Source organism: Tachyglossus aculeatus, chromosome 4, assembly GCF_015852505.1.
Source record: "Tachyglossus aculeatus isolate mTacAcu1 chromosome 4, mTacAcu1.pri, whole genome shotgun sequence".
Taxonomy (NCBI): Eukaryota; Metazoa; Chordata; class Mammalia; order Monotremata; family Tachyglossidae; genus Tachyglossus; species Tachyglossus aculeatus.
The window spans coordinates 53,442,933-53,469,332 of NC_052069.1; the positions used below are offsets into that span (position 1 = coordinate 53,442,933).

The window sequence follows — 26,400 nt, forward strand, 5'->3', positions numbered from 1 at the left end:
GTGGGCAGGGAATGTGTCTATCAACTCTGTTATATTGTACTCTCCCAAGCATTAGTACAGTGCTCTGGTACCCAATAAATATAACTGATTGGCGTGCTGAACACAGAGTGAACAATTAGGGTTGGTAGATTTCCTACCTACAGTGAGCTCATCTGAACCCCTTCCCCAACTGAGCCTAAAATGGCCCTAGGGATTCTTAGCCTATTCTATGACTACTCCTCATTCCATTCTTCAGCTGAAATTAGCTATAATAAATCTGTTACCAGGTAAGTGTCTGACATCTTTGGGAGGGGTAATAAAGAATGCATAGCTTTAGAAACTTTAGGAATTTATGGGTACTTCCCCCTTATCTCCAGGTGTAACCCCTAACCTTGCTTGGGGAGAGGGGGATGGAGAGAGGTAAGGAGAGGGGGAGGGATAGGGGGGAGGGAGAGAACATGTTTTGTTTTGTTGTCTGTCTCTCCCTTCTAGACTGTAAGCCCGTTGTTGTGTAGAGACAGTCTCTATATGTTGTCGACTTGTACTTCCCAAGCACTTAGTCCAGTGCTCAGCAAACAGTAAGAGCTCAATAAATACGATTGAATGAATGAATGAATGTGTATGATAGAGAATTGAATTTATGGGTATTTCCCCCCTTATCTCCAGGTGTAACCCCTAACCTTGGTTGGGGAGAAGGGGAGATAGAGAGAGAGAGAGAGAGAGAGAGAGAGAGAGAGAGAGAGAGAGAGAGAGGAGAGAAGAGAGAAAGAATGTGTGTATGATAGGAAGTAAAGAGCACACATGAAAAAGAGAGCATTGTCCTTCATTTTGATGAATGAAGCACCTAGCACGAGAATGTAAGTGTGACTTTATATGCTTCCAACCATCCATTAACATTGCAAAAATAGTCCTTCCTTACAAATGCCATCTGCTTCACCTGTCACAGTTTTCAGATTTGTTTCTTGGGGTTCAGTCTTCCCAAATCTTTGCTCAAGGAAATAATAATGATAATAATATTAGTATCTGTTAAGCACCTACTATGTGCCAAGCACTGTACTAAATGGTGGGGAGATACAAGGTAGGTTGGATACAGTCTATGTCCTACGTGGTTCTCACAATATAAGAAAGAGAGACCATTTTATAGGTGAGAAATTAAGTGATTTGCTCAAGGTTACACAGCCAGCAAATGGCAAACCCTTTTCTAATTGCTACGTGACTGGCTGGTCATTCTGATTCTTGCCTGCTGCGTGACCTTGGGCAAGTCATTTAACGTCTTCTCTGTGCCTCAGTTTCTCCATCTGTAAAATGGGGTTTAAATATCTGTTTTCCCTCCTACTTCGACTGTGAACCCCATGCGGGAAAAGGGGATCGTCTAACCTGATTAACTTTTATTTACCCCAGCACTTGGTAAGTGCTTAACAAATATTACAAAAAATCACACTGTTGAAGACATTACTTCTTAAAATGTTTGTGCTTGTATCTGCTTGCATCTGCTGATATCCTACTAGGCTATAGTGCAATCATCCATTTTCAGTGCAGGTCAACTTCAGTGAAGCAGCATTGGGACAATCAAACACTACTCTCCCAAGCGCTTACTACAGTGCTTTGCACACAGTAAGTGCTCAGTAAATTCCACTGAATGGTTGATTTGAGGGATTGATTGATCAATGTTGACCTTACTACTAGTGACCTTGTGATCATGTTATCTGAGATGAGTTTGTTTTTTTAATGGTATTTGTTAAATGCTTATTATGTGCCAGGCCCTGTACTAAGTGATGGGGTAGATAGAAGCTAATCAGGTTGGACACATTCCCTGTCCTGCGTGGAGCTCCCAGTCTTAATCCCCATTCTACAGATGAGGTAACTGAAGCACAGAGAAGTTAAGTGACTTGTCCAAGGTCACACAGCAGGCAAGCAGCAGAGCCAGGATTAGAATCCAGGCCCTACTGGTTCCCAGGTCCGTTCTCTATTCACTAGGCCAAGATGCATAACTGAGGTAGATACGATTGTTTGGAAAACTGGATATGCTTCCTAAATTAGGGTAAACATGTAATAATAATAATAGTACTTATGGCATTTGTTAAGCACTATGTGCAAAGCACTGTTCTAAGTGCTGGGGTAGATGCAAGGTAATCAGGTTGGACACAGTCCCTGTCCCACATGGGGCTCACAGTCCTCATCCCCATTTTACAGATGAGGAAATTTAGGCACAGAGAAGTTAAGTGACTTGCCCAAAGTGACACAGCAGACTAGTAGTGGAGCTGGGATTAGAACCCACGTCCTCTGACTCCCAAACCCGTGCTGTTGCCACTAGACCACACTACTTCCCAATGTATTAGGTTGGTCCCCACAAGGGTAGACCTTTGGTGTATAGAACTCATTTTTATCATACTCAGCCTTTTTTCAAGGACAGCCATTCCACTTCTGATTGCAGCTATTGACTTCTGATTCCAGGCTACTTCAGTATAGGTAGTGAGTGGAACATTCAGCTCTGTGCTGTCATTGAAAATCTTTAATTGTGTGTAGGCTCTCCAGCAGCAAACTGGCACATAAATCCAGTCTTCTTCCAGCTAATTTTCAGATCCCAGCCTTGTGCCAAATCTGGGAGGCAATTCATAATAATCTTTATAACCCAATTTACTAATCTACCTTCAGGTGGTAGTGTTTCTTTATCAATATTTTACACTTAGTGTCACTCTTAATAATAATAATAATAATGGCATTTATTAAGCACTTACTATGTGCAAAGCACTGTTCTAAGCACTGGGGAGGTTACAAGGTGATCAGGTTGTCCCACGAGGGGCTCATAGTTTTAATCCCCATTTTCCAGATGAGGTAACTGAGGCACAGAGATGTGAAGTCACACAGCTGATAATTGGCAGAACCGGGATTTGAACCCATGACCTCTGACTCCAAAGCCCGTGCTCTTTCCACTGAGCCACGCTGCTTCTCTATCCAGAACTCTTCCCAGAACTCCAATGGGAATGCACCCTTATGACAACACATAAGATACACAGCTCCTTCGATAAGTTCATTCGATTCATTCAATTGCATTTATTGAGTGCTTTCTGTGTGCAAAGCATTTTACTAAATGGAAATAAACACCTAGAGGATGAACTTTGGTACTATTCCTACAAACTGGACTCTTACAGAAGATAGAACAAGCATATTAACTTGGGCATGATGAATGGCTACTGTGTGAATTCTTTCTCTTTTTTCCTTCAGGAATTATAAGTAATTCAACGAGTTTTAAGCCCATTGAAACTATGTTTTTATTTTAGCAACTTTGCAAAATATTCATGAGAATCAGCATGCCTTAATGCTTTTTGCTCAGGCCTAGGAACGAGAGCCTTGGAGCCTGGTTGTGGTTACTGGTCTTATGCTGTAAGTCTTCACTGCTGGCCTAGTATTCATTCCTTCATTCTTGCATTCAATCTTATTTATTGAGCGCTTACTGTTTGCAGAGCACTGTACTAAGCACTTGGGAAGTACAAGTCGGCAACATATAGAGACGGTCCCTACCCAACAACGGTCTCACAGTCAAGAAGGGGGAGACAGACAACAAAACAAAACATGTAGACAGGAGTCAAAATCGTCAGAAGAAATAGAATTAATAGGGCAGACTCAAACTTGGATTCAACACAGGAGTTGAGCCAGGCTTCCTGAGGTCCAGGACTAGCTCTTCCACTGAATCACTTGAAGATGAAATGTTTTGGGGTTTTTTATGGTATTTCCTAAGCGCTTACTATGTGCCAGGCACTGTACTAAGTACTGCGGTAAATATAAGGTACTCAGGTTGGACACAGTCCATATGCCATATGGGCATAACAATCTTAATCCCCATTTTACAGATAACAGACACAGACAAATGAGGCAACTTGCCCAAGGTCACACAGCAGACAATACCTAGGATTCTTAATACACTGCCCAAGGCCTGGTGGCAAGGGGTTAACTTAGTCCAAAGAAATGAAAAAATAAATAATGATGACTCTATAGAACAATCTATAGTTCATAGCATTATTTTCCAGTACCACTTAGTAACAATTTTGAAAAGAAGAGAGCACTCTCTGGACAGACTGTCTATCAGCCTATTGGCTCATGTCAAATTTTATTTACGTAAATAGGAGAGATTTGAATTGTTCAGGAAAGCCACCCACACAGCTATCACTTTCAGGTTCAACCACAGCTACTAAGGGCACAGAGAATGAGATTACCGCTATTTTCTTTCAGGGCGAGAACATATGGGTGAAATGCACAATGAGTGCTTTACAATAACCCTTTGAGACATTGCATAATAAATGGCTCTATAATGATTCTGATGTATACTGTAAAAGAGTATCCCAGAGTCCATAATGTCACAGAGACCTCTGCATCTCCAGTGCAAAAGAAATCTATCTGCTTATAAATATTTTCAAACATCCATTAGAGGTTAGGATGAGTCATTGTAAATCTTCTGATTCTTGTTATAGTTTCTCACTTCCTCTTATGAAAGGGCCAGAAGAGAGCTTTTATTCGGCGGAGATACTAGGACTCACCCTCTCAGTATGCAGGGAAAGATAGAATCCTTTCACAGCATGGGATAAACAATAATCTTAAGCAAAAGCTAGCATACTTGTGGAACCACAGATTCAAGCCATATCTGAGGAGCAAATAGAGGAGTTTCTAAAAACTGAAATAATGACTTGGCGGGCAAATCCACCAAGCAGAAGGATGATTTTCATTGGAGGAATGTCAGAATAGGTAGGTCCAGTGAAAAGAGAAAATAAGGAAAGAGAGAAATAAGGTTGGCACTTATCCTAGGTCAAGTCTGATTATCAAGCCAGGCAGATTGAGAGGCCCTTGATTTAAAACCAAAAGGTGTCAGGTGAGAACAATTCTGAGTGTAATTCTGAACAGGACTGGAAAACATTAAAGCTCAAAAATGTCTGCAATAAAGCCTGGAGGATGCCAATCCAATGAGCAAAGTAGTCACCAGCTCAAAATGACCAGTCTCTAAAAGAAAAAAATGATGGAGCTAATTGAAATGAAGGAGACGTCAAGGGTACATTATTCTGGTGTGAGTGATCCCTTTGGAGAAGGAGCATGGCTCAGTGGAAAGAGCATGGGCTTTGGAATCAGAGATCAGGGGTTCAAATCCCAGCTCCGCCAATTGTCAGTTGTGTGATTTCGGACAAGTCGCTTAACTTCTCTGTGGCTCAGTTACCTCATCTGTAAAATGGGGATTAAGACTGTGAACCCCCCGTGGGACAACCTGATCTCCTTGTAACCTCCCCAGTGCTTAAAACAGTGCTTTGCACATAGTAAGCACTTAACAAATGCCATTATTATTATTATTATTTGTTCACCACCCCCCAGCACTTATATTCGTATCTGTAACTTTATTTATAGTGATGTCTGTTGTCGGCAGGGAATGTGTCTGTTATACTGTTATATTGTACTCTTCCAAGCACTTAGTACAGTGCTATGCACACGGTAAGTGCCCAGTAAATACAACTGACTGACTAACTGGATTATGACATCCCAAGCATACCTATCTGATCGACCTCCACTTGGTTAAGGCATTGATTGCTGACCCTTCCATTGAACCATGTCCTCTTATTGCTTCCTGCAGATGGGATCTGATACATGTGGAACATCTGCCATTCATCTGAATTTCTGAAAAATCAAATTCAGTATTCTTCTCTGCCCCCTGCTCATTGTGGGCAGAGAATGTGTCTACCAACTCTGTTATATTGAACTCTCCCAAGCATTTAGTCTAGTGATCCGCACACAGTAAGCACTCAATAAATATGATTGATTGATTGATTGATTGATTGTCTACACCTCACTCTTCTCCTCTTACAGCAGTGATTAGAGACAGTTTTATTGTGGGCGGAAAATCAATCAGTCATATTTATTGAGTAGCTACCATGTGCGGAGTATTGTACTAAATATTTGGGAATGTATGATAGAGCAAGGAGATTTTATCTCTGCTGTGGAGGTGTTTACAACAGAGGTGATGAACACCAAGTGATTTATACACAGGAGGAAAAAGAAACTGGAAAAATGGATTGGTGGATTAATAAGTGCTTACACGGTATAATTATCTAAATGCATTTGCATGGAAGTGCTGTGGGAGGTCATGAGTACATAAGTAAAGAGATGGAGAAAAAATGCTAGAAGTATTTAATAACTGTGGTATTTGTTAAGTGCTTACTATGTGTAAAAACTAAGCACAGAGGTAGATACAAGATAATCAGTCCCTAACCCACATGCGCTCACTGTCTAAGGGGGAGGGAGGACAGGTATTGAATCCCCATTTTACAAATGAGGAAACTAGGACTCAGAAGTTAAGTGACTTGCCCAAGGTCACACATCAGGCAAGTTGCAGAATATGACTCGAGGAGAAGTAGAAATAGTTGGGGAAGTACTCCTGGAAGAGGTGAGAAAATGTAGCGAAACATGTTTTGGAACGAAAGATGAATTAAAATTTTCAACATCTGTATATTTATCATTTTCCTGTGAAAAGTAAAATTTATCTAGTGCTGCAAGAAGGGAGACTTAAGAAGCCAATGTAAAACTACATCTTAGTTGTCCCTCATTTTATCGATGTATTTTTGGTTTTCAGATTCTGACATTGATTTCACTTCTATCTCTTAGTCTCATGATCCCCTCAAAGTTTCTACTCTTCTCCCCTTCTAGTCAGTAAGCTACCTCTGGGCAGGGATTGTGACTACTACTCTATTGTACTGTGCTCTCTCAAGTGGTCAGTACAGTGCTCTGCACACAGTAAGTGCTCAATAAATAGCACTGATGGATTGATCTTGCTGATGAAGAACTACTCCTTTCTTGATTTCAATGCCCTGCACTGGTCTTTCTGCCTTCCGGTTTCCAACTGTTCCAGGCTTCTCTCTCTAATCATAATTAATAACTATGGTGCTTCTTAACTACCATGTGTCAAACGCTGTTCTAAGTGCTGGGGTAAATACAAGTTAACAGGTCAGATACAGGCTTCGTCTGGCATGGGGCTCACGGTCTAAGTAGGTGGGAGAACAAGTATTGAATCCCCATTTTACAGCAGAGGAAACTGAGGCCCAGAGAAGTTATGTGATTTGCCCAGGGTCACACAGCATGCACGTGGCAGAGCTGGAATTAGAACCCATGTTCTCTGATGCACAGGCCCTGGCTCTTTCCCTGAGGCCACGCTGCTCTTCTACTACTTTGTTCTTTTTTCCTCCTATCCCCCTTACTTTAGCTGCCCTATTTCAGCTAAGAGTTTTTCAAATGCATGGGGAGGCAGGGTTTTTTGTTCCCCATAAAAAAAAAGAGATTTGAATTGCCACTTCCAGACCAAAAGATGGAGTATCTTCAGGATTCAGGTCAAAAGGAAATATAGTCCCCAGGCCAAGCTGGAGACACACTAGTTTTCACAAAGAAGATGTCCCTCTCAGTGCTAAACTACCAAATAGTTTCATCAGAAAAAAATCCATTTTCAGGTAAAGGCATTAGTCAGTTAATGAGTCACTTTGAAAATATAAAGCTCTGGCAGATCAATGGGAAATGGAGGTTAAAGGAGTTGCCCATATTAAACGCCGCTGTCATATATTATGAACTTCTTTGATTTTGAATAGAAAAAATCTTGGCAAGCGGTAAAAAGCGGCAACAATTGAATTCTCTTGACCAAAGAACATGTTCTTAGCCTCAGGGAACCCTAGGGGAGTTATCAAGAAATATGGCACAACAACAATGAGAGGAAATTACTTTCTCCTTAGCATCCCAGCAGATGTGAAAAATCTGAAAGTGCAAAGGCAGCAGAACTGCCCTAAGGAGTCTAACAAAAGGCAAGGAAAAGCTACATGAAATTAGATTGTCTGGGCTTAAACTTAGTAAATCGAGTCATAATTGTAAGGCTTCGAATATTGCTTTTAAAAAAATGGTAATCAGAACAAGTTACAGGCAAATGCCTGAACTGGGGACTACAAATCTTAAGGTAATGCTTTGTAAGGGCTAAAAGAAAATCTGATTGAAAGATTTCAAATGATCAGTGTGGACGGAAGTTAAATGGAAGCTATATCCCATTCGGTCAGCAAATAAATTCATTCATTCATTCAATTCAATCATATTTATTGAGCGCTTACTGTGTGCAGAGCACTGTACTAAGCGCTTGGGAAGTACAAGTTGGAAACATATAGAGACGGTCCCTACCCAACAACGGGCTCACAGTCTAGAAGGGGGAGACAGACAACAAGACAAAACATGTGAACAGGTGTCAAGTCGTCAGAACAAATAGAACTAAAGCTATGAGCTCATCATTAACAAAATCAGTAGAATAGTAAATATGTACAAGTAAAATAGAGTAATAAATCTGTACAAACATATATACAGGTGCTATGGGGAGGGGAAGGAGGTAGGGTGGGGGGGATGGGGAGGAGGAGAGGAAAAAGGTGGCTCAGTCTGGGAAGGCCTCTTGGAGGAGGTGAGCTCTCAGTAGGGCTTTGAAGGGAGGAAGAGAGCTAGCTTGGCGGATGGGCGGAGGGAGGGCATTCCAGGCCAGGGGAAGGACGTGGGCCGAGGGTCGGCAGCGGGACAAGCAAGAACAAGGTACAGTGAGGAGGTTAGCGGCGGCAGAGGAGCTGAGGGTGCGGGCTGGGCTGGAGAAGGAGAGAAGCGAGGTGAGGTAGGAGGGAACGAGGTGATGGACAGCCTTGAAGTGAGTGTGGAGAGTGAGTAGTTTTTGCTTGATACGTAGGTTGACAGGCAGCCACTGGAGATTTTTGAGGAGGGGAGTAACATGCCCAGAGCATGTAAATGGATAAATGGATAATACATTTTCGTGAATACTTTTAAAAAAGTATTAATCGGTTGCTTACCCTTACGCTATTTCTCAAGTGGTAGAGTAAACTAAAGCAATATTTTAAAAATATTTGAAAGACAAGGGATCAATCAATCATATTTATTGAACACTTACTATGTGCAGAGTACTGTATTAAGCTCTTGGGATGCCATCTTTTGTTCAGGTGGCCTCAAGGACATGGTTTTGGGGTGGGTGGAGGAAGGGGGAGAGTCTCCCATAGCACACTCCGTTGGCTGCCGATATCACTGGGCCCATTCGCCACACCATTTGTCAACTCTCCAGGACTGTATGTCACGACAGGAGTAATAAGATCAAAAGCAGTGAACCTAGACTGTAACCCTTCAGCATTAACCTGGAGGGCCTGGAAAAACCCAGAGGAGTCTTGTTGGAAGTTACAAAGGCCTAAATTTGGCTGCAGCTGGAGAACCTGGACAAAAGGCAAAGGAAGCTTCTTCCCACTTTGGCCAAGGAAAGACTAACGTATCAAAACCAATTCTGAAAAATGAGGAAGGAGTTGTCTCTCAAATATCTGTTCCCAAAGGCTCTTTCTTAAACATCAAATAAAATAAGACTATTTGTTTTTTTAATGGTATTTGTTAGCCATTTACTATGTGCCAGGCACTGTATTATGTGCTGGGGTAGATGTAAGCTAATCAGTTTGGGCACAGTTCCTGTCCCATGTTGTACTCTTCATCTTAATCCCCATTTTATCTTAATCCCCATTTTACAGATGAGGTAACTGAGGCACAAAGAAGTGAAGTAAATTGCCTAAGGTCACACAGCAGACAAGTGGTGGAGGTGAGCTTAGACCCCAGGTACTTCATACTCTCAGGCCCATGCTCTACCCACGAGGCCATACTGCTTCTCCTTCGTTAAAGATGTAATGAAGAAAAGAATTTTAAAAGTGGGATAAAACATATTCAAATAGCTTGTCTTGTCTTATGCCATCGAATAGTCTCTGACCCATAGCGATACCATGGACACATCTCTTCCAGAATGCCCCACCTCCATCTGCAATCGTTCTGGTAGCATATCCATAGAGTTTTCTTGGTCACAATACGGAAGTGGTCTATAATTGCCTTCTTCCATGCAGTAAAGTATTAATTCATTCATTGAATAGTATTTATTGAGTGCTTACTGTGTGCAGAGCACTGTACTAAGCACTTGGAAAGTACAAGTCGGCAACATATAGAGATGGTCCCTGCCCAACAACAGGCTCACAGTCTAGAAGGGAAAGATGGACAACAAAACAAAACAAGTAGACAGGTGCCAATATGGTCAGAATGAATAGAATTATAGCTATGCACACATCATTAATAAAATAGAGTAGTAAATATGTACAAATAAAATAGAGTAGTATATTTGCACAAATATATACAAGTGCTGCGGGAGGGGATGAGGGTAGGGCAGAGGGAAGGGGGGGCAATGGGGAGGGGAGGAGGAGAAGGAGATGAAAAAGGGTGGCTCAGTCTGGGAAGGCCTCCTGGAGGAGGTGAGCTCTCAGTAGGGCTTTGAAGGGAGGAAGAGAGCTAGCTTGGCGGATGTGTGGAGGTAGGGCTTTCCAGGCCAGGGGAAGGACGTGGGTCGGGGGTCGACGGCGGGACAGGCGAGAATGAGGCACAGTGAGGAGGATAGCGGCAGAGGAGCAGAGGGTGTGGGCTGGGCTGTAGAAGGAGAGAAGGGTGGTGAGGTAGGAGGGGGCGAGGTGATGCAGAGCCTTGAAGCCCAGGGTGAGGAGTTTTTGCTTGATTCATAGGTTGATAGGCAACCACTGGAGATTTTTGAGGAGGGGAGTGACATGCCCAGAGTGTTTCTGTAGAAAGAAAATTTGGGCAGCAGAGTGAAGTATAGATTGAAGCAGGGGAGATGAGAGAGGAGGCTAATGCAGTAATCCAGTTGGGATAGGACGAGATATTGAACCAGCAAGGTAGTGGTCTGGATGGAGATGAAAGGGCAGATCTTGGAGATGTTGTGGAGGTGAGACTGGCAGGTTTTGGTGATGGATTGGATGTGTGGGGTGAATGAGAGAGCGGAGTCAAGGATGATACCAAGGTTGTGGGCTTGTGAAATGGGAAGGATGGTAGTGCCGTCTATAGTGATGGGAAAGTCAGGAAGAGGACAGGGTTTGGGAGGGAAGATAAGGATCTCAGTCTTGGACTTGTTGAGTTTTAGATGGTGGTCAGACATACAGATGGAGATGTCCTGAAGGCAGGAGGAGATACAAGGGCGGAGAAATGAGCCTGAAAGGAGGGAGAGAGAGCAGGGGCGGAGACGTAGATTTGGGTGTAATCAGCATAGAGATCATCGTTGAAGCCGTGGGAGCGAATGAGTTCTCCAAGGGAGTGAATATAGATAGAGAACAGAAGGGGACCAAGAACTGACCCTTGAGGAACCCCTAAAGTAAAGGAATGGGAGGGGGAGAGGTAGCCTGCGGAAGAGACTGAGAATGAACGGCCAGAGAGGTAAGAGAAGAACCAGGAGAGGACGGAGTCTGTGAAGCCAAAGTTGGATAGCTTTTTGAGGAGAAGTGGGTGGTCCACAGTGTCGAAGGCCGCTAAGAGGTCGAGGAGGATTAGGATAGAGTAGGAGTCATTGGATTTGGCAAGAAGGAGGTCACTGGTGACCTTTGAGAGGGCAGTTTTGGGGGAGTGTAGGGGACAGAAGCCAGATTGGAGGGGGTCTAGGGGAGAGTTGGAGTTGAGGAATTTGAGGCAGCGGGTGAAGACGACTCATTCTAGAAATTTGGAAAGGAAGGGTAGGAGGGAGGTAGGGTGATAACTAGAAGGGGCAGTGGGGTCAAGAGAGGGCTTTTTAGGGTGGGGGAGATGTGGGCATGTTTGAAGGCAGAGGGGAAGGAACCAGTGGAGAGTCAGAGGTTGAAGATGGAAGTTAAGGAGGGGCGGAGGTATATGTAGATTTATGTAGGTATGTAGGTTTATTTTTTGAACACATAGTGGGAAAAATCCAAGTGTTTCTTCCAGGACATGAAAGTTGTTAATATGGGCAGTCAAGTGGGTGAACTCTTTAGTAGTAGAAGTCCTATTTGAAAGGATGCAATGATTCATTTACTGGGGCCCTAATGAACCACCACCACAACCTAAATAAAAGGTGTGAGTACTGGGTTAAGAATTCTTTTAGGCCAGATATTTTGATAGATTAAAAACCTGAGGACAAATACCTTAAAGTTAAATGAAGTAGGGACTATAGGTACATAAAGGAATAGTAGTAAATAGCTGATTTTTTTTTAAAAATAAGACTTTTAAAGAAGCAGGGTTGCCTAGTGGATAGAGCACAGGTCTGGGAGTCAGAGGACCTGGGTTCTAATCCCAGCTCTGCCACTTGCCTGCAGTGTAGCCTTGGGCAAGTCACTTAACTTCTCTGGGCCTCAGTTACCTCATCTTTAAAATGGAGATAAAATATTTGTTCAACCTTCCTCTTAGACTCTGACCCCCAAGTGGGATAGGGACTTCTTCCAATCTGCTTAAATTGTATCAAGCCCAGCACCAACTTCAGTGCTTTGCGCCTAGAAAGCAGCTAACAAATACCAGAGTTATTAAGTGCTGATTTTTCTAGCCAGAGAAAGAGCTGTAGCTGGTTCCTTTTGCCTGTTATGGGCTCAAACCACTTAACTTTACTTGTACATATTTATTCTATTTATTTTATTTTGTTAATATGTTTTGTTTTGTCGTCTGTCTCCCCCTTCTAGACTGTGAGCTAGGGTAGGGTAGGGTTGGGTAGGGACCGTCTCTATATGTTGCCAACTTGTACTTCCCAAGCACTTAGTACAGTGCTCTGCACACAGTAAGCGCTCAATAAATATGATTGAATGAATGAATAAATGAGGAGGGGAGGGGTGAGAGTTTTCATAAGATGAGAGGGAATCATCATCATCATCAATCGTATTTATTGAACGCTTACTATGTGCAGAGCACTGTACTAAGCGCTTGGGAAGTACAAATTGGCAACATATAGAGACAGTCCCTACCCAACAGTGGGCTCACAGTCTAAAATGGGGTCCAAAGCACAGATGGATGGAGTGGCACTTGAGAGGAGGGAGGAGATCTCATCTGAAGATACTTCTGGGAAGGATAGGAGAGTAGCAGAGAGGGTTGAGGGGGTGTTGGAGAAGGGGGAGATCTCATCTGAAGATACTTCTGGGAAGGATAGGAGAGTAGCGGAGAGGGTTGGTGGGGGGATGGAGAAGGGGGAAGGGTGACTTTGGGGAGCTCAGACCTGATGGTGTTAATTTTACTAAAGTAGGAGGCCAGATCACCAGGGATGAGGGATGGAGGAGGGGGAGGAACAGCGGCCTGAGGAGAGAGTTAAATGTCCGGAACAGCTGATGGGGGTGATGGGCATAGGTGTCAATAACGGAAGAAAAATAGAAAAATAACGGAAGAAAAATAGAAAAATAGAGAAGAGGGCAGAGTTAAGGCAGGAAAGGATTTAAGTGAACAATTTAAAGTGAACAGGGTTGTCTTGGTGTTTAGACTTTCGCCAGCAGTGTTCAGCAGCTTGTGCATAAGAGCGAAGGAGGCGGACAATGGCATTGATCCAAGGCTGTGGGTTAGTGGTGCAAGAGCGGAAAAGGGAAAGGAGTGAGCGAGTTGAGTTGAGTAGGGAAGGTGGAGTTTAGAGCAGTAATCTGGTCATCAAGAGTGGGTACAGAGGATAAGGAGGTGAGGTGGGGTGTGATGCGCTGAGTGAGATGGATGGGGTCGAGAGAGCAGAGGTCTCTGTGGGGTAGTAATATAGATTTACAGCGGGGAGGAGTGTGAGTGAGGAGGCAGGTGAGAAGGTTATGATCAGAGAGAGGGATTTCAGAGTTGATGAGGGTGGAAATAGTGCAGTGGTGGGAAATGGTGAGGTCGAGGCTGTGACTAAGTTGGTGAGTGGGCAAGGTGGAGTGGAGCAGGAGGTTGGCAGCATCAAGGAGAGATAGAAGGCGGGCGGCAAAGGAGTCACCGGGGACATCCCATGTGGATGTTGAAGTCTCTGAGGATCAGACCGGGCATGGAAAAGGAGAGAAAGAAGGTGGGAAAGGGGTCAAAATTGTTCAAAAAAAGTTGGAGGTGATGTCTACAAGAGTCTGGAGGGGGTGGTAGAGGCCAATAATACGGGCTTCAAAAGAGGGGAACTCTCTCCCATGCCACTGCTGCCCAAATAGGGAACAGTGAATAAAATGGTAACTTGACTCTTTTAGTGACTTTAACTACATCAGTGGTTTGAAAACACTGTCAGTTAATTTTTCCAGATAGCTAGGTGCATGACTGAAATCTCTGTTTTCTGTCATATTGTGGGCAGCATTCCATTCCTTCCACGAGGAAAAGAGCTCCTACATCAGAGAACAAATTAAAATGTAAGAAAAAAATGGCCCCAACCGTGTACTCCAGTGAAAGCCAAGATACAGAAAGCAGGATTAGGAGGCATAAATCAGTCTGTCTTGTTAAACAAACCCAAAGTAATCATTAAAGATACTGATGTGGGAAAATGCACCCTTTATGCCAACCAAGCTCTCTTTGTTGTGCTTAATGACTGGTTACTTTCCCAGTGCACATTTAAACAAGAACAGAAAAGTGGCTAATCACAATGTGTAGACTCTTCCCCCCATTAGATATATTGGGTTTTCGAAAAAGAGCTATTATTTCCCCAAACCCGAACAAATATTTCTTATGTTTGGAGCAATCCAATATGCACAGGTTGAGAAAACACCAGTGGTAGATTACAGCATTTTCCACATCTCCTCCAAGAGGCCTTCCCTGACTAAGCCCTTCTTTTCTCTTCTCCCAATCCCTTCTGCTTCACCCTGACTTTCTCCCTTTATTCAACCCCCTCCCAGCCCCACAGCACTTACGTACATATTCATAATTTATTTATTTATATTAATATCTGTCTCCCCCTCTACACTGTAAACGCATCCTGAGCAGGCAATGTGTCTGTTTATTGTTATATTGTACTCTCCCAATGGCTTAGTATAGTGCTCTGCACACAATAAGTGCTCAATAAATACAATTGAATGAATGAATACATCATGTGGACTGGATGAAGATCTTCTAATATTTCAGATTTAGCAGACCACCAAAGTAAAATAAAGAAAAGCTGGGTGGCATTCTTATGGGAAAATAAAGATGGAAGGAAATTATCTCTACTAAAAGTAGAGTAAAAACTTCACTCTAATTTAGTACAAAACGTATTATGAGATATATGTTTTTGCAACCCATTTTTTCATCTGAATGCAAGAGTGTAATATATGGCAAAAGTGAGAGCTTTTATGACTTCAGGTTGGATTTCAAGGATAGGAGAAACCGTATTATCAGTAGCATCTCTGTTATAATCAAAATGTGATAATAATAATAATACTGGCATTTGTTTAAGTGCTTACTATGTGCAAAGCACTGTTCTAAGCACTGGGGTGGATACAAGGCTTATCATGTTGTCCCACGTGAGATTTACAATCTTAATTCCCATTTTTCAGATGAGAGAACTGAGGCACAGAGAAGTTAAGTGACTGCCCAAAGTCACACAGCAGAAAATCAGCGGAGCGGGGATTAGAACCTCTGATTCCCAAGCCCAGGCTCTTTCCACTGAGCCACGCTGCTTCCCTAACATTTGATAGCATCAATGATCTAGATGGGAGAAAACATTTTCTGGCAAAGTGGTCACATACCTAAATCTAGTTCTTAATAGGAAATTTTTATCTTTGGTTCTTAAAGCAAATATTCTGGCATATTATGTATTTTTTCCCTTTGTTTTTATATTACTCTATCTGTTCTTATCACCAAAAGCATTCTATTATTCTAGTACTGGGCTCCTTCAGGCATTTCAGTATTCACATATATCATTGTGACAGATTGCATGTTTCAGGTTGTCAAGGCAGAGGTAAATACAGCTCAAAGTTAGCTGAGGATTTCTGAAAGTTGGTCTCAAATGCTAAAAATAACATCTGAGAAGTTTTGACTAAATTTACAGGCCATAGTGTAAATTGTTCATTATGAAGTTTTACAATTAAAACTTCTCTAGCAGAAATTTAAAAGTTAAAATCAGGATTAATTTATTAATATTTTCTTGCAATTAAAGGGGGGAGCAGTACAGTGTTGAGAAGCAGCATAGCCTAGTGGCAAGAGCATGGGCTTGGGAATCAGGGGTCATGGATTCTAATCCTGGCTCTGCCTCTTGTCTGCTGTGTGACCTTGGGCAAGCCATTCACTTTTCTGTGCCTCAGTTACCTCGTCTGTTAAATGAGGATTAAGACTGTGAGCCCCATGAGGAACAACCTGATTACCTTGTAAATACCCCAGCGCTTAGTACATTGCTTGGCACAAAGTAAGTGCTTTACAATTGCCATAGTTATTATTATTATTAGTGGACCTGGGAGTCCAAAGGACCCGGGCTCCAATCCTGGCCCTGCCACTTGTCTGCTCTGTGACTTTGGGCAAATTACTTCACTTCTCCGAGCCTCAATTACATCATCCACAAAATGAGGATTAAGATTGTGAACCCAAATATGGGACAGGGACTGTGTCCAACCTGATAAACGTTCTCCTCTTATCTGTCTGACGGTTTATCTTCGGTCTCCTACACAGGCTCCTCCTCTGCTTCCCACAGCTTAACTGTGGGGGTCCTTCAAGGTTCAGTTCTGGGCCCCCCTCTATTCTCCATCTACATCCACTGTCTTGGAGGACTCATTCACTCCCATGGCTTCAACTACCACCTCTATGTGGATGAAACCCAAATCTTCATCTCAGCCCTGATCTCTCTCCCTCTCTGCAGTTGTGCATTTCCTCTTGCCTTCAAGTCATCTCTACCTGTATGTCCTCTTGTCACCTCAAGCTTAATATATCCCAAGCAAATATCCAAAACAAAACTCCTTATCTTCCCATCCAAACCTATCACTTTCCCCCGCTGTAGACGGCACCATCATCCTTCCCATCTCACAAGCCCATAACCTTGTCATTGTCCTTGACTCCTCTCTCTCATTCAACCCACATATTCAATCCATTACTAAATCCTGTCAGTCCCACCTTCACAGCCTTGCTAAAATCTGCCCTTTCCTCTCCATCCAAACTGCTACCCCATCAATAAAATCATCCTATCCCACCTGGATTGCTGCATCAGCCTCCTCGCTTACCTCCCAGCTTCCTGTCTCTCCCCACTCCAGTCCATACTTAGCTCTGCTGCCTGGATAATTTTCTACAAAAAAACATTCAGGATATGTCACCCCACTTCTCAAAAAAACTCCAGTGGTTGCCCATCCACCTCCACATCAAACAAAAACTTCTCACCAGGGGCTTTCTACCATCTTGCCCTCTCCTATCACACCTCGCTACTCTCCTTTTACAATCCAGCCCACACACTTAGCTCCTCTGATGCTAACCTTCTCACTGTGCCTTGATCTCACCTATCTCACCACTGACCCCTTGCCCACATACTTCCTCTGGCCTGTATTGCCCTCCCTCCTCAAATCCATCAGGCAATTACTCTCCCTGGCTTCAAAGTCTGGGCCTTCCCAGACTAAACCCCTCCTTTCCTCTTCTCCCACTCTTTTCTGCACTGCCCTGACTTGCTCCCTTGCTCCCCAGTCCCAGCCCCACAGCACTTATGTACATACCTGTATATATTTATTTATATTGATGTTCGTCTGCCCTGCCTCTAGACTATAAGTTCTTTGTAGCAGGGAATGTATCAGTTCTTTGTTGTATTGTACTCTCCCAAGTGCTTAGTACAGTGCTCTGCACACAATAAGCACTCAATAAATACGACTGAATGAATGAATGGTTACCTTGTATCTACTCCTGTGCTTAGTACAGTGCCTGGCACACAGGAAGTGCTTAACAAATATGATGAAAAAAATCGCCTTCACACAGTTAGTGCTTAACAAATACGATGAAAAAGTAACCTTCACACAGTAAGTGCTTAACAAATACGATGAAAAAAAAATCACCTTCACACAGTAAGTGCTTAACACCATAAAAAAATCACCTTCTTGTGCCCTGGGCCACCTTCTCATCCAAGAAAATCACCAAATAAAATGTCACCTTCCCTCAGCCTCTAGCATGCTCACATGCGGTCTTGGGGTCCTCCATTCCCACCTCGACTTTGAGCCTACTTTGTCTCTTTGTGTAGATTGTGAGCTCCTCAAATGACAGGGATTTTGTCTAATTCCCACACATGTGTTCCCTTCATCTTTGACTTGTTCTTGACAGGTCACTGCTCCTCCTTGCCAATATTGAAACCTGGATCTTCCCAGATGACCCTGTGCACTCTCCAGAGGGGGGTTTCATCTTATCCCCCTCCCCTAGACACTGGGAAATGGTGAGGACTGGACTTCCTTCTCACTACTCAAGGCTGCTTTTACACCAATCCACCCCCCCATTCCTCTCTCTCCCATCCTCTAAAGCCCCTATCATCCACAACTACGATCCACTCAGTTATTAGTCATGGTCAACTATCCCCCTCCCCTCTCAGGCCCCACCTCCAACTTTCTGAACAATTTTGATCCCTTTCTCAGAATCTTTTTTTTCTTTCTCCCTCCCTAGTTGATACTTGAGGATGCAATATCCACGAGAATGTTCCTGATGACCTTTCCGCTGCCCCTTCCTATCACTCCACAACTCCACTGACCTTCTGCTCCACCCCACCTCACCCACTCACCAACTTAGACACACTGAAATCTCACCATCTCTAGTCACTGTACAATCTCTACCCTCACCAACTCCGAAATCTCTCTATCTGACCCCAACCTCCTCATCTGCCTTCTCTCCCTCTCATCACCTCCCTGAAAATTTGCCCTGTTCCCCTACAGAGACTTCCAGCTTTCCAACCTGCACCAATATTCTCAAGCCATCATGCCCCACTTAGTCTCCACACACAAGCTACCTTCCCTTGATGACGAAACTGATGCCCTCAGCACTACCCTCTCTACTGTACTCATTTGTTCCCCATCCTTTCAATCTTGTCTAATAATAATGGCATTTGTTAAGTGCTTACTATGTGCAAAGCACTGTTCTAAGCGCTGGGGTAGATCACTAAAAAAAAATCACTTAAAGTTATTCAGGGTGTTCCATGTAGGGCTCATGGACTTCATCCTCATTTTGCAGATGAGGGAACTGAGGCCCATAGAAGTTGTTCATTCATTCATTCAATCGTATTTATTGAGCGCTTGCTGTGTGCAGAGCACTGTACTAAGCACTTAGGAAGTACAAGTTGGCAACATATAAAGACGGTCCCTACCCAACAGCGGGCTCACAGTCTAGAAGGGGGAGACAGACGACAAAACAAAGCATATTAACAAAATAAAATAAATAGAATAAATATGTACAAATAAAATAAATAAATAGAGTAATCAATACACACAAACATATGTACATTTATACAAGTGCTGTGGGGAGGGGAAGGAGGTAAGGCTGGGGGGATGGGAAGGGGGAGGAAGGGGAGAAGGGGGAGAGTAGTGGGGGTAAGGGGGGTAGAGGCAAGTTGAAACTTGCCCAAAGTCACACAGCTGACTAGATTGTGAGTCCACTGTTGGGTAGGGACCGTCTCTATATGTTGCGAATTTGTACTTCCCAAGCACTTAGTACAGTGCTCTGCACACAGTAAGTGCTCAATAAATATGATTGAATGAATGAATGAAAGTGACAGAAGCAGGATTAGAACCCCCATCCTCCGACTCCCAAGGCTGGGCTCTTTCCACTAAGCCACGCTGCTTCTCCCGAAGCCCTAGATCACCTCAATAGTTCGCTTCCTTCACTCTTGGGCATAAGCTGCAGGGACCTCCTGACAGAAATCCAGATATCAGGCCAACTTTGTCATTCTCAATTTTATCCATGTGTCCTTTAACTCTGCCCTCTCTTCTGCCTGGCAAAATTATTTCTCCATCCTTATTGACACCCATACCCATTGCCCTTGACAGTTGTTCTGGACATTTAACTCTCTCCTCAAACCCCTCATCCTCCTGCATCCCAATCTCTTGCCCCGATGACCTGACCATGTATTTTACTGAGAAAATTGAAACCATCAGGCATGATCTCCCTAAAATCTCCCCTGCTCTTCCCCAGTCCCTCACTTCTTTTGACCCTTCTTCGACTCTCCCATTTTTCCCAGCAGTATCTCAAAAAGGGACTTCCTATCTCTTTTCAAAATCTATTGCTTCCACCTGAGCCTCTGAACGCATCCCTGTGCACCTTATCAAAGCACTTGCCCCTCCCATCTTCCTTCACTGACTTCCATCTTCAACTGTTCACTCTATGATGGCTTCTTCCCCACTGCTTTCAAACATGCTCATGAATGCCCTATCCTAGAAAAGTCCTCTTTTAACCCCAAGGCTCCCTCCAGTTGTCTCCCTCCTACCATTCCTCTCCCAACTCCTTGGACTAGTTAACATCCATTGCCTCCACTTCCTCTCCTCCAGTTCTCTCCTTAAACCCTCCAAACTGGTATCCACCCACTTCACCCCACTGAAACTGCCCTCTCCAAAAGTCAACAACGATTGTATTTCTCGAGCATAGGAAATGCCATGATCACATAGGGGTTTTTCCCAGGGTGAGGCTCAAACATTGCCTTCTGGATGTGCTGGCAACTTTGATTTTGCCAAAATTCACGGGAAACTCAACGGCATTATTTGTGGTAGTGGGAACTGCATTCGTGTCATTCATTCATTCAATCGTATTTATTGAGCGCTTACTGTGTGCAGAGCACTGTCTATTAAGCGCTTGGGAAGTACAAGTTGGCAACATATAGAGATGGTCCCTACCCAACAATGGGCTCACAGTCTAGAAGGGGGAGACAGGCAACAAAACATGTGTCTTCCCCTGATATTGTGTATAGAAGATTAGATTTCCTTCCTTGCATTTTTCAGTGGTGGATTTTTAGGACAGGGTCAGTGGGTCTCCTTTCGGTGTGGTGGGTAGCAAGATCACAGGCTTGGGAGTAAGAAGGACCTGGGTTCTAATGCCAGCTCCACCACTTGTCTTCTGTGTGACTTTGAGAAAGTCACTTGACTTCTCTGTGCCTCAGTTACCTTTTCTGTAAAATGGAGATCATGACTGTGAGCCTAATGTTGGACAGGAACTGTGTCCAACTTGATTTGCTTGTCTCTACCCCAGGGCTTACTCCAGCACCTAGAACAGTGCTTGGCACATAGTAAGCACTTCACAAATACCATCATTAAGTGTCTGGCACATAGTAAGCGTTTAGCAAATACCACAGTTATTATTATTTTTATTTTTTATGGTTTTCTACCACTAAATTGAGGTTATTGTACAACACTGAAGTTTATAGACTTTTTAGTCTGGGGTCAAATACATCTGTGAGTCCCATGTGGGACAGAGACTCTGTCAAACTTAATTAATTTGTATCTACTCCAGCGATTAGACAGTGCTTTTTTATGGTATTTGTTAAGAGGAGAAGCAGCGTGGCTCAGTGGAAAGAGCCCGGGCTTTGGAGTCAGAGGTCATGGGTTCAAATTCTGGCTCCACCACTAGTCAGCTGTGTGACTTTGGGCAACTCACTTCACTTCTCTGGGCCTCAGTTACCTCATCTGTAAAATGGGGATGAAGACTGTGAGCCCCCCGTGGGACAACCTGATCACCTTGTAACCTCCCTCATGCTTAGAACAGTGCTTTGCACATAGTAAGCGCTTAATAGATGCTATGATTATTATTATTATTAAGCACTTACTATGTGCCAAGTACTGTTCTAAGTGCTGGGGTAGCTAAAAGATAATCAGGTTGGACACAGTCCCTGCTCCACATGAGGCTCTCACTATTAATCCCCCTTTTACAGATGAGGGAACTGAGGTACAGAGAAGTGAAATGACTTGCCCAAGGCCACACACCAGACAAGTGGTGGAGCTGGGATTTAGAACCCAGGACCTCTGATTCCCAAGCCTGTGCTCTTGACACTAGGCCACGCTTTTTCCAGTGCTTGACACATAGTACGTACTTCATAAATACAGGAATAATACAGTCATAATAATAATAATCTTCTTGCCAAATCCAACAGCCTCTGTTGCATCCTAATCCTCCTCGACCTCTCAGCTGCCTTAGAAATTGTGGATCACCCTCTCCTCCTGTACTAAGCGATGGTGAATACAAGCAAAGCGGTTGGACATAGCCCTTGTCCCACATGGGGATCACAGTATTAATCTCCATTTTACAGGTGAGATAATTAAGGCACAGAGAATGGAGTGACTTGCCCAAGGTCACCCAGCAGACAAGCGACAGAGCCTAGGTCCTTCTGATGGCCAGGCCCGTGCTCTATCCACTGAGCCACACTACTTCTCAAAATTATTGTCATTCATTCATTCATTCAATCGTATTTATTGAGCACTTACTGTGTGCAGAGCACTGTACTAAGCACTTGGGAAGTACAAGTTGGCAACATATAGAGACGGTCCCTACCCAACAGTGGGCTCACAGTCTAGAAGGGGGAGACAGAGAACAAAAGAAAACATATTAACAAAACAAAATAAATAGAACAAATATGTACAAATAGAGTAATAAATACGTACAAACATATATACATATATGTACACACACACATATATACACATATATTTATTTATATATACACACATACACATATATACTCGAGGGAGAGTGACTCATTACAAGCATTTAATAAAGGTTTTCCGGGTTGGTTCAGGGCAATCTGACTTTCTGTTCCCACAAGCATAATACCACCCTCCGCACAGACTAGGTGGCACAATAAATGTTGCTGATGATAATGATGATGACCGAAGAATGAATATTCTAGGTTTGGGAAATGTACCGATGTTTACTAGCATTTGTTTCTTGGGAATCGCAATTAAAAAAATTACTAGTACGTGTGTTCTTCAGTTAAACCAAAGGAGTGGAAGACATGGATTGTGGGAAGATGGAACCTTAGATTGGCACTTTAAAGCCTAACAAGTCCAGGCACGGGTTTCCACATGATTACTGAATTACCCATGATTTGAGTCCTCATCCCTAAGCACTTAGGTCCTCAACCCACTGCCTCCCTCCCCACCATTGCAATTATGCATATATCTTTAAAATCAGCTGCTCCCCCCTACTTGTAATTTATTTTAACGTCTGCCTCGTCTGCTAGATTTTAAGCTCTTTGAGAACAGAGATTGTGTCTGCTAGCTCTATCCCAAAGGGTTAGTCTGAATTGGCCGGACTGACAGTCTGGCCTATCATACCATCCTTTGGTGTGTGTGCTCAGGGTTTTCTACACCTGATCTATTCAATCAAGAATTCATTATGGAGTAAAGAGACTTGAATTATCATCCCATCTTTGCCATTCTGTGATTTTGAGCTCCCTGTTTCCGCTTTCAACCTACCCCTGACTCTGCTTTGCCTCATTCCTATTGCGATCACTGCTATAAAATGTAGCAATAATAATAATAATAATAATTACAGTATTTTTTAAGCGCTTACTATGTGCCAGGCAGGGGAGATGCTGTAAAGACCATTGGAGAATGAAATAAAGTCCTTATATTGTGAGCTTCCTAGATTAAAATATTTTTGAAATCCAAATTATTATTATAACATCTCCCCATTTTCCCTGAACAGTATGTACCATAACATGAGGAACTGGTCTTCTGTATGAATAAATGAAAAAATATCAAATCAAAGAATATAGAGCAGGAATTGATATTCTGGTTTTCTGATACAAATTTGAACTACCATTCTGAGCTTTTTAAATATTAAAATTTACTGGCTTTGAGTCCTCTGGACTGGAAAATCAACATTGAATTTCCTGGATAAAAGATATAGACTGTTAGTCCTAGCTTTAAGTGTAGCCAAAAGAGGAGCAGTAATTACTTGGAAACAAGAAACTGCTTCTTCAACAAAGAAGCAGATGCAGTATTTTGATGCTGGGCCCCATTTGAGAAAAGTATAGCCATTAAAAAAATCAATACATTCAACTCTAGGGGTCCAGGGAAATGTTTTTAGGTCTTGTGAAAAAAAATGGAGGGCTCAATAAATTTTTGCTTGTGTACATTTATACCTAGGATTTGGCAAAATCACCTAAAATAAAAAACCTCTAAATATTGATTAACATGGGATTTAGAGAATATGTCACTAAAAAACTCTGTAACTATAGAAACAACTATCATTATTTTGCCTTTGGAAGAATTCCCTAAACAAGTAAGGGAGTTGCCTATTTTTCCTAATATATTTCCCTTTATAATGAATGTAAGAAATGAAAAATGAAATAATAATGATAACCAATTTTCTCTAATAACCTAAATTAAAGTCTTTCCTAACAGATACTAGCAAAGGACTCATATTCTCTTTTATAAGGACTTTGCAATTTTAAGAACAATATACTACTCCTAGGACTTTCATATATTAGATAATTTAGTTCATAATCAATGCAAGTCACTACTCTCCAGAGAGCTTTACATTCTTATTTGGAATCTACAAAAGGCTGAGCCGAGTACAAATTATACATTTCACTTTGAATCCCCAGCTGGGGTAATTCTGGGGAAGGCTCAATATGTACTTTATCTTCCTTCTTGAACCATTTCTTCCACCTATTTTTCTCATCACGGTTGACAACAGTACATCCTCCCTGCCCTGGATGCTAGTAAGTTGTTGTCATTTTTTACTTCTCCAATTTCTTCTCATTCAGTTGGCCTCTAAATACTGCTGCTTTGGCCTCTAAAATATGTCCCAGATCCACACTTATGGCTACCTCCTGGTTCAAGTTCTTATCATCTCCTGACAAAGACCTTTCTTCAGTCTCTCAAATGCTCTCTCTTTCTCTCTCTCTCTCTCCTTCCCCGCTCCCTCCCTCTCTTTGCCTGCCCCCTTCTCCCCTCTTCTACTCTTTTATCTTTCCCTATTCTTATCATTGCTAATATATCTATACTTAATATAAACATATATACCCAACATATATATTACATGTTTTTCCTCAAGTTCCCTTTCTCCTTGTTCAATTATATCTGTCAGTCTCCCCCATAGATCACAGGTTTTTCAAGCCCGGGACCGTGTATCTTCATTTATACTGTACTCTGTCAAGGACTTAGTTACAGTGCTTTGCACCAAATTGGTGATCAATAAATAGTTGCTATAGTAGTAGTAATGGCATATATTGAACAGACACTATATGCCAGGCACCATATCAAATACTTGGGAAAATGCAACAGAATCAATCAATCGTATGTATTTAGCGCTTACTGTGTGCAGAGCACTGTACTAAGTGCTAGAGAGAGACATGTTCGTAGCTATAATTTTATCAATTTATATTAATGTCTGCCACTCCCTCTAGACTGTAAGCTCACTGTGGACAGATAATGTGTCTGTTATAGTGTTATATTTTCCCAAGTGTTTAGTTCAGTGCTCTTCACACAGTAAGAGCTAAATAAATTTGGCTGACTGACTAACTGACCACAATGATCTTACCTTGGATATTGCTGAATGAGTGAGACTGAAAGTCCAATACTTTGGAAACTCAGTCAAACATCATGTGACTAAAACCAGAAGCTTTCCGTTAATCCTCCATTAAATTATTTGGTGTTAAGGTGACTGTTATTTTTATCTGCATGTATGTAGCTGTCTTTCATATTCAGAGAAGACGCTACTGAAGGTGAAATTCATATCCATGTGCATGTGTGGTTGTGTTGGGCAAACAAAAATGTTGTCCTTTTTTATATTGTGCCCAGTGATTACAGTGTCTGGTGCTGTTTTCTCTTTTTTTGCCTCCTTGGCTCTCCATACTGAGGTTTTACTCAAACGGAGCCATTCTCTTCCATAGCAGGACAACGTGCTGGTCTATCTTCTGTAGCTGACTCCCAGTTTTCAGCAGGGAGGAAGTATTGTAGGAGGCTTTGTTTTATCTTGTCCTTAAAATGCTTCCTCTGCTCTCCTTGTTTTTGGTTTCCTCGTTTCAGCTCTCTATATATCAGCTTTTTTGGTATCCTGCTGTAATTCTCCGCACATGTCCCATCCAGCATAACGGTGGTAAGATCAATCAGTCAATCAATTAATTGCATTTATGGAGTGCTTACTGTGTACAGAGCACTGTACTGAGTGCTTGGGAGAGTGCAATATATATTGTCTTTGCACATGGATCTGTGACCAAGCTACATGGCTCAGTGGATAGAGCACAGCCCTGGGAGTCAGAAGGTCATGGGTTCTAATTCTGGCTCCACCACACGTTTATAGTGTAACCTTGGGCAAGTCACTTCACTTCTCTGGGCCTCAGTTACCTCATCTATGAACTGGAGATTAGGAGTGAGAGCCTTGTATGGGACAAGGCCCATGTCCAACCTGATTACCTTGTATCTACCCCAGCTGTTAGAACAGTGCTTGGCACATAGTAAGTGCTTAACAAGTTCTATGACTATTATTATTATTTGATATCCACCCCACCCCCAACCCCACAGCACTCATGTACATATCTGTAAATCATTTATTAGAAATTATTTATTCTTATTAATGTCTGTCTTCCCCTCTGGACCATAAGCTCACTATGGGCAGGGAACATGTCCGCCTATTCGCTTGTACTATAGTCTCCTAAGCACTCAGAACAGTGCTGTGCACAGGGTAAGCGCTCAATAAATATCGCTGACTGAATATAACAGAATTAGTAGACAC

The 26,400-nt window shown here is 42.7% G+C and overlaps 1 non-coding gene across 1 annotated transcript; it reads left to right on the forward strand.

The window, feature by feature from the left end:
* Positions 1-20,299: 20,299 nt before the first annotated feature.
* Positions 20,300-20,464, forward strand: LOC119927624. The gene has a single exon (XR_005450610.1). It is a non-coding gene; the product is annotated as a U1 spliceosomal RNA (small nuclear RNA).
* The last annotated feature ends 5,936 nt before the right edge of the window (positions 20,465-26,400 follow it).